Source organism: Bufo bufo, chromosome 3, assembly GCF_905171765.1.
Source record: "Bufo bufo chromosome 3, aBufBuf1.1, whole genome shotgun sequence".
Lineage (NCBI taxonomy): Eukaryota > Metazoa > Chordata > Amphibia > Anura > Bufonidae > Bufo > Bufo bufo.
Genome location: NC_053391.1, coordinates 575,123,921 through 575,136,283, shown reverse-complemented (window position 1 = coordinate 575,136,283; position 12,363 = coordinate 575,123,921). Strand labels below are relative to the sequence as shown.

The window sequence follows — 12,363 nt, the reverse complement described above, 5'->3', positions numbered from 1 at the left end:
CCTTTCTGTAAGAGATGTTATTTTAGATGGGGGGGAAAAAGTACTGGATGTTTTTTTCGTGTAAGATAATGGATCTTTGACGGAAAGGGCTCAAACAGATGCCAAATGTGCATAACTGATGCACAGGATCCGTTTGTTTTTAACGGATCTTTTTTTATTTATTTTTTTATTTTTTTTATTTTGCTGTTCTTCTGACAGATAAAAAGAATGGAAAAATACCAGTGAAGTCATTGGAGTGAATTGTGCCAAAGTTATTAAAAGGAGCATTTTCTGGCTTTAACATTGATAAATCCATGTAAGGCTGCCTGCACACGTTGCAGATTACGTGTGTTTTTTTTTCTGCTCTGATTTAGTACCAGCAGAGTGAATGAGATTTGCTAAATTTCATGTACACATTGTATATTTTCTGCTGTGCGGATTTTAAAATTTGCAGCATGTCAATTGTCTGTGCAATTCCGCACCTTATGTTGAATGGTTTAACCCATAAACTTCAATGGGCTTATTAAACAGAAAATTAACACCAAAAACAGCATAAAAACTATGCAAAACTGCAACAAATAATGCTAATTTATGTGCATTTTTTCCTCGGCGCCTCCACAACGGCACTTATGGGAGGGTGTCCCCGCCCACAGGACAGGACACAACGGAGGAGCACATGATTTAAAAAGGCCTCCCCTCCACCCCTTACCTATCCAGTCGTTGTTTCCTGTCCTTGGGATGCGTGGAAGCCTCTCCTGGAGTGCCAGGAATGCTCTACTATTCGCCCAGCCTTACTTCTTTTCCCCACAGATTGTGGGAGGGGTGGTGCAGGGAATGGATACCCCAGGGAAGCGCTGCCTCCCTTACCCGTTCCTCGGAGTAAGCCCTGCGTGCAGGCCTCACCAGGCTCGTGATATTCCCAGGTAAGGGGAAATCGCGCGGGATTTGACTTGTGACGTCACCAGGTGAGGTTTTCCTTGGGCAAGAGAATCTCACAATAATGCGGCTTGGGATAAGAGCGCGACTGCAGAAGAACTTAAATGCATGGAGCTTGCTGAACGGATGTAGCGCTCAATGCCTGCAGTCATGCTTGCCGCCGCAAGAAAGCCTGGAGATCCCGCTTTTTTTTTTCTTTTAATTCTTAGGGCACAGAGACCATGACACCTAAACCAGCCAGTGGAGATTCAGCACGCAGAAAGTGCGCCATCTGCAGGAAGTCCTTTTCTTCTAAATCTAAAAATGCCTTATGTCAAATATGCACCGAAAAAGTGGTTACAGAGGAGTTGCCTTCCTTCCTTGATTCCATGAGAACTATGATTAAGGAGGAAGTTAATGCGGCAGTGCACCACAATCCCCACGTCCATCCACTTCTCAGATATCCCATACTTCTGAGTTGGCATTTGATCTGGATGAGGGGAAGCTGGTATCTGATCCAGACTCTGCTTCTTCAGATGACGGCTCGGGTAGACCTTTGTTTCTACCGGAAGAAGCAGACTGTCTTCTAAAGACCATTAGAGCCATTATGGGCATTGAAGACATGAAGGAAGCCCACTCCATCCATTTATCAAATGTTCCAGGGACTGGGAGAAAGAAAGAAAGAAAAGAGTCTTCCCCATCCATAATAACATTAAATCCCTAATATCCAAAGAATGGAGGGATCCTGAAAGGAGAATGGCTGTAACAAACTCCTTTAACATAAAATATCCTTTTGCAGAGATTGAGTCTAATCTGTGGGACAAAACGCCAAGTATTGATGCCCCAGTTGCCCGCATTTCTAAAAAAGACCTCTCTCCCGTTTGAGGATATGGGTCTCTTACGAGATCCCATTGACAAAAAATTGGAAAGTTTATTAAAAAAGGCCTGGGAGACAAATACGGCTATGCTGCGCCCTAGTATTGCTTCTACCTGTACAGCCAGAACACTATCTGTCTGGCTTAATCGGTTAGAAGAGCACTTAGCTGCGGGTTCCCCAAGGGAGGAGATCTTGGCCTCCTTGCCTATGCTAAAAAATGCATCAAACTTTTTACAGCAGTAGAAAAGATAGTCCAGCACTTCAGAGAAGAATATCAAAACTCTGTCTTTATTGGTTGAATTCAAGATAACATATGGTGGACCACACAGCACACTTGCTCCTCCAAGTTGACGAGTTTCGACCAAACACTGGTCTTAGTCTTAACAACCAATAAAGACAGAGTTTTGATATTCTTCTCTGAAGTGCTGGACTATCTTTTCTACTGCTGCTGATTGAAGAACTCACCTGGTTCGGTCCGCGCACAGGAGATTCTACATGCAGGGTGATCTAGATTTGTTTTCTACTGTGTAAAACATCAAACTTTTTAGCTGATGCGTCTGCTGAATGTCAGATTTTCCACCAGGTCAGCTGCTCTGTCTAATGCAACTCGTAGAGCGATATGGCTTCGGTCATGGTCAGGTGATGCGACTTCAAAAAGCCGCCTGTGCTCAATCCCCTGTGATTTTGTTTGGCTCAGGATTTGATTATATCCTAGAGAAGGCCTCGGATAATAAAAAAGGATTCCCCCTTTGGAGCTGTTATTTTCACCAGAGGCGATCCTTTCAGAACCAGAAAAGAACAAGGCTGGATCAGAAGAAGAAAGAAGGATCAAGGATGTGGCAGCCTTCTAGGGGCAGAGGGAGAAAATTCCTAATTTATTCCTGAAAGCTCCTCCCGCCCCACTCAATGACGCCAGCAGTCATGTGGGAGGCAGGTTAACAGACTTCGCCTCAGCCTGGGAAGAAATAGGAGCCTCCTCGTGGGTATTAACTACTCTAAGAGAATGTTTAAAACTAGAGTTTTTATCCCCTCCTCCAGATCAATTTATTATAAAAAACAGAAAGCTGCCTCAAAAAGAAAAACTGTGGTGTTTAGAATCAGAAGTCTCTTCCCTGGTAGAAAAAAAAAAGAGTTCTCCTTCCAGTCCCAGAAGATCAATGCGGCAGAGGTTTCTACTCTCCGGATCCTTCCGTTTGATAATAAATTTAAAATGCCTAAACAAATCCATCTACAAGAAGTTCAAGATGGAGACTATAAAATCAACCATCAACTTACATGGTAACGATGGACCTCCAGGATGCTTACTATCATGTTCTGATATGTCCAGGTCATCAGAAATATTTGAGAATAGCTGTCTTCATAGGAGATCATCTAAGCCATTTTCAGTTCAGAGCTCTTCCATTCGGACTCTCCTCAGCCCCAAGAATATTTTCAAAGATATTGTCAGAAGTCACAAAATACTTACATCTGAAGGAGATTCTAATTGTACCATATCTGGACAACTTCCTGATCGCTTCGCCCTCAGAAGAAATCCTGCAATCCCACCTCTCTCTAGTTCAGAAATGCTTTACCACCCTGGGGTGGATTATAAACTTCAAGAAGTCAGACCTGTTTTTGGACAGAAGAAAAATGTTCCTGGGAGTACTATTAGACTCTCGTCTACTAATGTCATTTTTACCCATAGAGAAGAGGAACAATCTACTTCAAAAGGTCTACCGCTTCAGCAGCCAGAAGACTTCCTCAATCAGGAATATCATGACTGTCTTGGGCCTTCTCACAGCTGCAATCCCGTCGGTCAGATGGGCTCAGTCGCACAAGGATCCTTCAGGCCTTCCTCATCTACTCCTGGGACGGAGCATATTCTGCTCTAGAAAAGCGTGTTTACATTCCCAATACTGTGGTGGAGAATGGGGAAGAACTTGCAGACGGGGGTTCATTGGCAAGAGGATAGACAAATAATGATAACCACAGATGCCAGCAGCTCAGGATGGGGGGTCATGCAGAGGGAAAGATAGTTTAGGGCAGATGGGGAGAAGACATATTACAGGCTTCCTCCAATCTAAAAGAACTCACTGCCATCTACAAAGTCATTACTTCCCTTAACACTCCCTCATCTCCAAAACACATGAAGGTGTTATCAGACAACACCACACCCGTTGCTTACCTGAACAAGAAGGGGGGGGGGGACAAGGAGCCGCTCACTGGGGTCAGTGTCTTGAGACATTTTTCTTTGGGCAGAAAGAAAAATCTTATCTTTAACTGCGGTCCATGTCAAAGGAGAAAACGATATAATAGCCGACTTCCTCAGCCGCAAAACTTTGAAGGAAGGAGAATGGTCCCTAAATTCTCTGATATTTCAGCTGCTAAAAAGGGGGAGTACCAGACCTAGATCTATTCGCCACAAGGAACAACCGACAGACTAAAAGGTTTTGCTCCCTATCCCGTCAAGATCAGCCTTTATGGATAGATGCTCTATCTAAGCCATGGCCGAAGACTGTACTTTATGCATTCCCTCCCTTCAGCTTGATTCCAAGAACTCTGATGAAGGCGGAGGAGGAAGAGGCTGAAGTAATTTTCATTGCTCCATTTTTGCCAAGAAGGTCTTGGTTCCCCCTACTGCTTCGGCTGTCTGCGGGAATATTCTGGACCTTTCCTTCGATCCCAGCCCTTCTCCATCAGGGTCCGGTCTATCATTCAAAGATAAACCAACTCAACCTGACGGCCTGGCAGCTGAACGCCTCGCCTTGAAGAAGAAAGGGTTGTCTGATGATGTCATTGCCACATTAATGTTGAGTCATAAGCCTATAACATCCAAAATGTATTTAAGAACATGGAACGCTTTTCTATCCTTCTCAAATAGCCTTTATCCAGACATCCTTCAGATTCTTAGTTTTTTGCAAGCAGGATTGGATAAAGGTCTCAGGCCCACTACACTCAAAGTACAGATATCCGCTTTAAGTGCTTTCCTAGATTAAAAAATTGGCAGACTCCCCACTTATTAAACATTTTTTTTAAAGGGACTACGAGAAGATTGCCTACCATCCGTTTCGTCATTCCACCCTGGGATTTAAACTTGGTCCTCTCAGTCTTGATGAAACCTCCATTTGAACCACTGGATCAGATCCCTTTATAGATATTGTTGCTTGCCTGATTTTTAGTTCAGCTCCATTAATGCCCATTATCTTTAAAGGGGTTTTCTGAAATTTTGATACTGATGAACTATACTTTGGATAAGTCATTTCGTTTCTGATCAGTGGGGGTCGGAGACCCGGGACCCCCACCGTTCAGTTGTTTGAGAATGCTTCAGCCCTTGCAAACCAGAGGGTCGTCAGCTAAAAAAATAAAAAATCTCGGAAAACCCTTTAATTGCAGGTTAGCTACAGCGTCTACATGAAGTCTGAGACACCCCTCCTGTCTCAATATTGGTTCAGACTTCTGCTTCTTCCCCTTCCTGCAGCTCTGCCTCCTCAGATTAGCTGGTTTGAATAAACAATAGTCTATCACCGGCTCACCTAGAAGTCAGTGCATGGAGAACTGATTTGTATTACCGCAAGGGCAGAATGCAGCATTCATGATGGATCCATTCATAGTGAAAAAGATCTGGTGCTCCCCGGAGGTGTCTGGCTATACTGGATACGATAATTCCAGTAGTCTGCTTCTCTGCGAGAACACAGTACAGGAATACTGGAATACAGATGTGAACCTAGCCTTACCTCAGTTTATCTTGAGCCCAGTAAATTATTTAAAATAAGCGCAATAGTAGTCAGTTCTGTTGCTGAACCAAAGATGTGTGTAATAGTAGAAAGTCGGTGCAGCCTATGATCACTCCTGCCAACACCTGGTTGCTACCGCACGTTTTAAGAAGCATACTTACCTTTTAGATACTCATTTTGCTTTCCTTCTTGGTTTCCGGACAAAAATGACTATCATTCGCATTAAGCCATGAGCACTGCCCACACGACTTTTTGCTTGTACATTTCTCAGTAGCACCTATCTTCTCCTCCATGCTCCCTGTACTCTCCTGTGCATTGCTGATATAAGCCACTCTTAAAAAAGAAAACAAGTTTACCAATCCTTTCAAACCAACAGTTTAAGGCTACTTTCACACCTGCGTTTAGGTCGGATCCGTCTGGTATGTGCCCAGACGGATCCGCACCTATAATGCAAACGCTTGGATCCGTTCAGAACGGATCCGTTTGCATTACCATGAACAAAAAAAAAAAAAAAATTTTTTTTTTTTTTTGTTCATGATAATGCAAACGGATCCGTTTTGACTTTACATTGAAAGTCAATGGGAGACGGATCCGTTTGAAAATTGAGCCATACTGTGTCAACTTCAAACGGATCCGTCCCCATTGACTTACATTGTAAGTCTGGACGGATCAGTTTGCCTCCGCACGGCCTGCTGAGCGGAGCGGAGGACAAACGGAGCCAGACTGATGCATTCTGAGCGGATCCGCATCCATTCAGAATGCATTAGGGCTGGACGGATCCGTTCGGGGCCGCTTGTGAGCCCCTTCAAACGGAACTCACAAGCGGAGCCCCGAACGCTAGTGTGAAAGTAGCCTAAACTAGACAGTCTAAATATGCGCCAAATTTATCAGAGTGGCTCATGCTTGTGATACATTTTGTGTATCTTTAGATACTTTTGTCTAATTTCACACCACCTACCGTTTGACAAATGTTTTACGCACTTTTGCTCATTTTAAGCCATACACGTCTTCCACACTAAGCCACAACCCTGTCCACTGCGATTAGCCAAGTGACTTGCCAAACATGTCCAAGACCGTGACCCCTCCATCCATTCCTAGAGTTCGCATATTGCCTCATAGATGATACAATACAGTACATGATGACTTGCTTCATTTAGATATTCAAGGTATACTATTCCAGTTGAGGGCATTGATTGCCTGATATTGGATCAGACCTGTTGATTTGATCGAGAGTTCATTTAATAGGATGAGCATAATTATTACATTCGTAAAGGAAGCGTCCCCCCAGGTGCTTGAGCCATTGTGGAATAGGTGGATAACTACTTCCTGTCTAGCATCATAAATGTCCGGGACCTAGGACTGACTTACTAATAGGAATGTGCAGGGTGTGTTTTTAGAACTTCCTTAGCTTTTCTTGGCAGGACGGAACTGGCTACTGTAGTTGGCATGTGTTGGAGCGGAGGAACAGAACGGTAGGCCACGGAACACTACGGCGTCCATGCCTCCGCACTGCAAAAAAATTGCTCTTTTTTTTTCTGGTGCGGACGGATCTCGCTCCCATTCAAGTTAAATGGGTCTGCATCGGCTAGTGCAGGCCATACGATTCCCATGCAATTTGGAGTCTCAAATGTGCGGCACACGTTCGTGTTCATGAGCTCATAAAAACATAAAAGAACCAATACTTGCCTCAATCGCTTCTTCCCCGTTTCTGCTGTTCCAATGCTGCCTTGGTCCCAGCAGCTGTGTACTTCCTGCTCATTTTTATTTTTTTTTATCCATTGACTGCTCAACCTGTAATTGACTAAGCTGCTTCTCCACAGAGGCCAGCGGTTGGCCGAAAGGGTATTATTTCCTGCTTATTGAGCGATGAGCAGGAAGTAGAGAGCAGTGGGAAGCTGGGCAGCATTAGTATGGCAGTAGCAGGTGGAGGGGTGTATGTTTTTTATTTTTTTATTTTTTTTTGTTATTCTGAGGTAGGAGTGGGTGGTATAAACGATATAAATTTGGGCAGTGATTTAGATTTTGTCACGATAGATGACCATGGAGCGGTAGTGAATTGAAGAAGCTTGAGGATCAATAAATGCGATTGTTGTATTTCCATATTGCCTTGTGTCAAATGTTATACAGTGGCCCCGCAAGTTACAATATTAATTGGTTCTAGAAAAACCATTGTAAGTTAAAACCATTGTAACTTGAGACTATAACTGGAAAACCAGTAATTGGTTTGAAAGCCCAAAAATGTCACTACAAAAAGTTACGTTTTTTGAGAAAAAAAAAGCACATAACCAAGACCGATAAAGCAGGTCCTTATGTAGAACTGACCGGATTATTGTAGATGCTGGAAGGTGTAAATCCTGTTCCATGGTGAGGGCAGGAGCTTCTTCAGTGTCTTGCATAGAACATAGATGTACCAGAAAAAATGAAATGTAGCGGCAGCTCATCCTGGCACAGACAGGGACAGTACAGAACATGTAGTATGCAGAGGGACTACTAGACAACCAATACAGGGTGTTTACCAGAGAAATTGCCATGTTCATTGGTTGGATCGAAGTATGAGACATTGTATGTTGAGTCTGGCTTCAACTTATGGCTCAGAAAAGACCGTTGTATGTTGAAAATATTGCATTCTGAGACCATTGTATCTTGAGGGATCACTATAATTCTCATTCCCCTACCAAACATTGGCGGTTGAGTGGGTTTCTGCCAATCAGTCGAGTTGAGGAGCTATTCCTTTTTTGCAAGCGGCTTCTTCAAAGTGGGCATGAAGAAGTTGCTGGTTTGTGTGCGAATGCACACAGTAGGGTATTTGCTTGGCGCACAAAAGGACGACCTCAGTCAGCAGACTTTGGTGAAATAGCTGTTTTTATTGTTCAGTAGACAACGCGTTTCGGACTCCTTTATCAAGTCTTAATCGGGCGTCAGCAGAGAGACTGGCCAGATGGCTGGAGCGCCTGGTTGTGCATGTGTGGGCATGTCTGCGCTGTGCAGTGACGCCAGTACTACTGTGCATGTGCCATGTCACTATACCAGAAGAATAGTAGGTATTAACTGTACCTGTTCGACCAGGATTAATAGCGCCAATTAGGCAACAAGCTATCCTTGGTTGCTGCATAGGTTTGCCCCTGTGACCTCATCAGCTCCCTATGTAAGGTGCAACTTGCAGAAGCCCTATGAATGGTGAACGAGGGAGCCTTTTAGAAAGCAGGAGCTTGAATTGTAAACCTGGGACTTCGTTTTCTAACATGTGACCTCTCAGCCATTCAGCAAAGCTTCTTCCCCTTTGGGAAGGCCGCAGTTACCTTAGTAATTGAGACATCCGTCAAATGTCACATCAGATTGCAAGAGCTTCTGTCATGGTTCCCTTTAATGGTAGAGGGACCGATGGTGCTAATTGAATATGGCTGCCAGTTTACCTGAAAGTACTTCTCACAATAAGCCGCTGTTATGGGTAAAGCATTAGAAGAACTTCACGTTTCCAGGACTGGTGACTCTTGGCCTACAGTATGTAGATTCATTTTAGTGGCTATAGGCCACAATGTCCATGTTCTGTTTTTCCTGTCTTCTGCTAGGTGCTCTTGGTCTTTAAGCAGCTGCGGAGGTTGTTCCATTAAAGAGTGTTTTGAATGAGAGCAAGAGGGAGAGCGAGCATGTGTGGGTGGCTGTGTGCGCGACTATTGGCAGAACTCTCAGTGTGACAGCGGATGGGAACAGCTGGGCTCTGCCCTGCTTCAGAACAGCTTGTCAGAGCAATTATCTTGGCAAAGGAAAGGCAGCCAGAGTCCGTAGCACTCCATTCACAAGGAAAGCAAAAAAGAGAAGGGAGGGGGCCGCATCTGAGGCGTTAGGGGAGAAAAGAACCCAGCTTGTGAATCATTGCTGAAATCAATCTGCTTCGGCACCTCACAACGATGATCTCCTTCACAGGGCAGAATAGCTGATTTTCGTCAGACTGAGTCCCTCATCCCCCCCACCCTGCGGTGAGTGTAAGTGATTTGTATGCAGCGGTCGTCTTTCCGTGTCTTCCTGTTTTGGCGATTGTTTTACCCCATTCATAAACTCCGTCACCGGCTGGCTTTCTCCCTGCTGGATGGCCGCCCCAGAAGGGATCGTCCTTGTGCATCCCTCCATGCCATCTTCCATTTGCTCTTACACTTTATAATTTATGGGCTGTGCTTTGTTTTAACCCTGCTCATAGAAATGAAGATCTTGGGGTTTGCAAGGCTCCTCGCAGCAAGCTAGATTTTATACGTTCGCCGCTCAGATTTTCTGACGGTGGGGGACATATTCTGCAGGAGATGACCATGTCACTCGTTGAGGCAACAATGCATAGTGCTGGAGGATCTTGATGCAGGTTAATGGAAATGACTGGTAATTATTTTTGTCATTCAATCACCCCTCCCTCCATTCATTTAGTCGATGGCGTCACGGAAATGCCTTTGGCATAGAGGGGATTCCCATCGTCAGATGCTTGCATGGTTTGCTGCCAAACTCTGAAGGAATCTGCCCCTTTCACCCTTATGTAAACTCAGCATTTTGTGTTATTGCTTCCTGACACGGCGTTCCTTTTCAGCTGCTTGAATTGCGTTGCCTTTGCTGTGTTGTCCGCGTATGTATGTAGGGTTGTTTCCGCTCTTTCAGTGCCTTGTGAGGGCGTTATGCCTTGGAGTTCCATTTCCTTACATACGAAGATACACCATTCTACGTGATGGCATTGTATATGGTGAATATTTGCCACAGGGAACTGATTTCTAGGTGTGTGGTGATATGTCCGTGTACATGCAGTGACTTTTTTCGTAGTTTTTTTATTTTTTGCCGCCCAACTTGATGGCTATTTTTGCCTGCTCTCTTAAAGCTCCTGCCTAGTGCCGTGTCCTTGTCTAGCTTCTGTTTTATTTTTAATTAAGCAAAAAAAGAAAAAGACACCGACAACTGTTAGCAGCCGTCGCAAACCCCCTCCTGCTCTACACCCCCCAAAGCCACCTGCTTATCGAAAGCTCGTTCCCACCAGCCCTCACTCCAAGGGAATATTTACCTTGTGAGGAGGTGAAAATGGAGCCATCTGACTGGACAAGTAGCATGGGCCACACATAAGGTGCTAAGGAAATGAGGCCACCCATGTCCCATTGTCTTCTGAGCAGGGCTACACAGTCTCCAAGTGGATATGTACCATATTGACGTCTTCAGCAATGGCATCTTCTCACTGCACTTCACAGGTCTGTATTTTCAGTGCAGACAACCCGTGGTGGCCCGATGTTAAATGCTACAGATGTTACAGTTGCCATTTGCATTGACAAAGCTTGTCTTGTATTGTGAACCACTTGACTTATGTGGGGAAAAATCTCTGTAGAAAACAATACATTGTAAGGGTCCATTCCCCCCGACCGTGCTTTCAGTCCTCATCTGATCTGCATTTTTTGAGGACCGGATGCGGACCCATTAATTTAAACGGGGCTGCAAAAGATGTGGACAGCACACGGCCATACGTCCGTTCCGCGGCCCCGCAAAAAAAATAGAACATGTCCAGTTATTTTCCATTTGAGGACAAGAATAGACATTTCTAACAAAAGGCAGAACACACACGGCCAGTATCCGTGTTTTATGGATCCGCTTGAGAAGCATTGCCAGGTGGTTTTTCTGTGTGGCCTACTGCTTCTATAGGGGAAATTTATGAAACCTTGAATGGTGACTTTTGGCATAAAAGATAAGTCGCATATTTTGGCGCACACTGAATGTTGCCACTTCACTCCAGGTGTGGGTTGGTTGGAAAACTGGAGTAGCATTTCTAGACCTATTTAAAGGTGTGCCAAACCTGACAAACAACGTTTGACGTTTCATAAATTTGACGCAAATGATGGCAACACAAAACTGAAATTGCCCTCATGATAAATGGCCCAAGGACTCGGACACATGGCAGGACCACCTGTGTAGCAGTGCACGGTGAATACATAGGGAGTCCATTGAAACGTGCCACACTTTGTAGGATTGACATGGAATCCGACAGAATAAAAAAAACCTCCCTATTAAATTGCTCCAGAATCTAGTGCCGTTTGCACCATGCACCTCTATTTGAATAGTTTGTAAAAATGGCTTTTATGAAACGTGACTTTTTAAAGAAAAAAAAAAACGTAGCAAATGAGGATGAAGTTGCATGAAGTTGCATCTGTACTCCACGGAGCCTGATGGGAGATAGTGATGTACCTGATTGATAGATGTATGTTGTGGCAGATGCAGTAGATAATTTATCACAACATTAGACAAGCCTTAAAACGGCCTTGTCAGCATGATCAACCCTATTAAGGGTTAATCATGCTGATTAAAACAATGTTTCTTTACTCTGTACCTGTCAATGTCATGAGTGGCGCCTCCACTTCTGGGTTCAATGATATCATCAGCGCACTATGGTTCATGCGGCAAGCAGCAGCAAATCTATAGCGCAGCGCCAAGTTGTTGAGCCACAGCCCAGGCGCATCAGACAGGGCAAGATCAGATGTTGTGCCCTGTCAGTCATCTGTCATGGGGGTGTTGCCCCTCGTTAATTTTCAGACTGATAAAAGCCCACTTATCTTACCAGGGCTAACTGGTACAGAGTAAAGAAATACATTTTTAATCAGCTTTATCAGTCCTACGAGGTATTATGCCTGGTTTAATAGGGTTGATCATACTGACGGGGCCGCTTTAAGGGGCCCTTGGCAGAGCTGTAAAGGGAAGCCTACTTACCTGCTTCCAGGCACTGGTTCCCTGCTCCTTCCTCATCCTGATCTGTGATGCTGTGCTGGGCTCCCTCGCTGAAAATATCTGGTTTGGCATTGGCCACAGCGGTGACCCTTATGTCATGACAAATGGTCACATGGTCAAACTGTATGTTTTAATAGCTTCATG

The 12,363-nt window shown here is 44.5% G+C and overlaps 1 protein-coding gene across 3 annotated transcripts in view; it reads left to right on the top strand.

Moving 5' to 3' along the window:
- R3HDM2 (R3H domain containing 2) overlaps positions 1–12,363 on the top strand; it is a 174,825-nt gene that overhangs the window by 43,467 nt on the left and 118,995 nt on the right. Inside the window, exon 1 of one of the 3 annotated variants that reach the window (XM_040425723.1) lies at positions 9,719–9,835. The exons of the other annotated variants lie outside the window; for them this stretch is intronic. The gene's annotated coding sequence lies outside the window, so the exon portion shown is untranslated. Of the gene's footprint in view, positions 1–9,718; positions 9,836–12,363 lie in introns of those variants that run through there. 3 annotated transcript variants of the gene reach the window in all.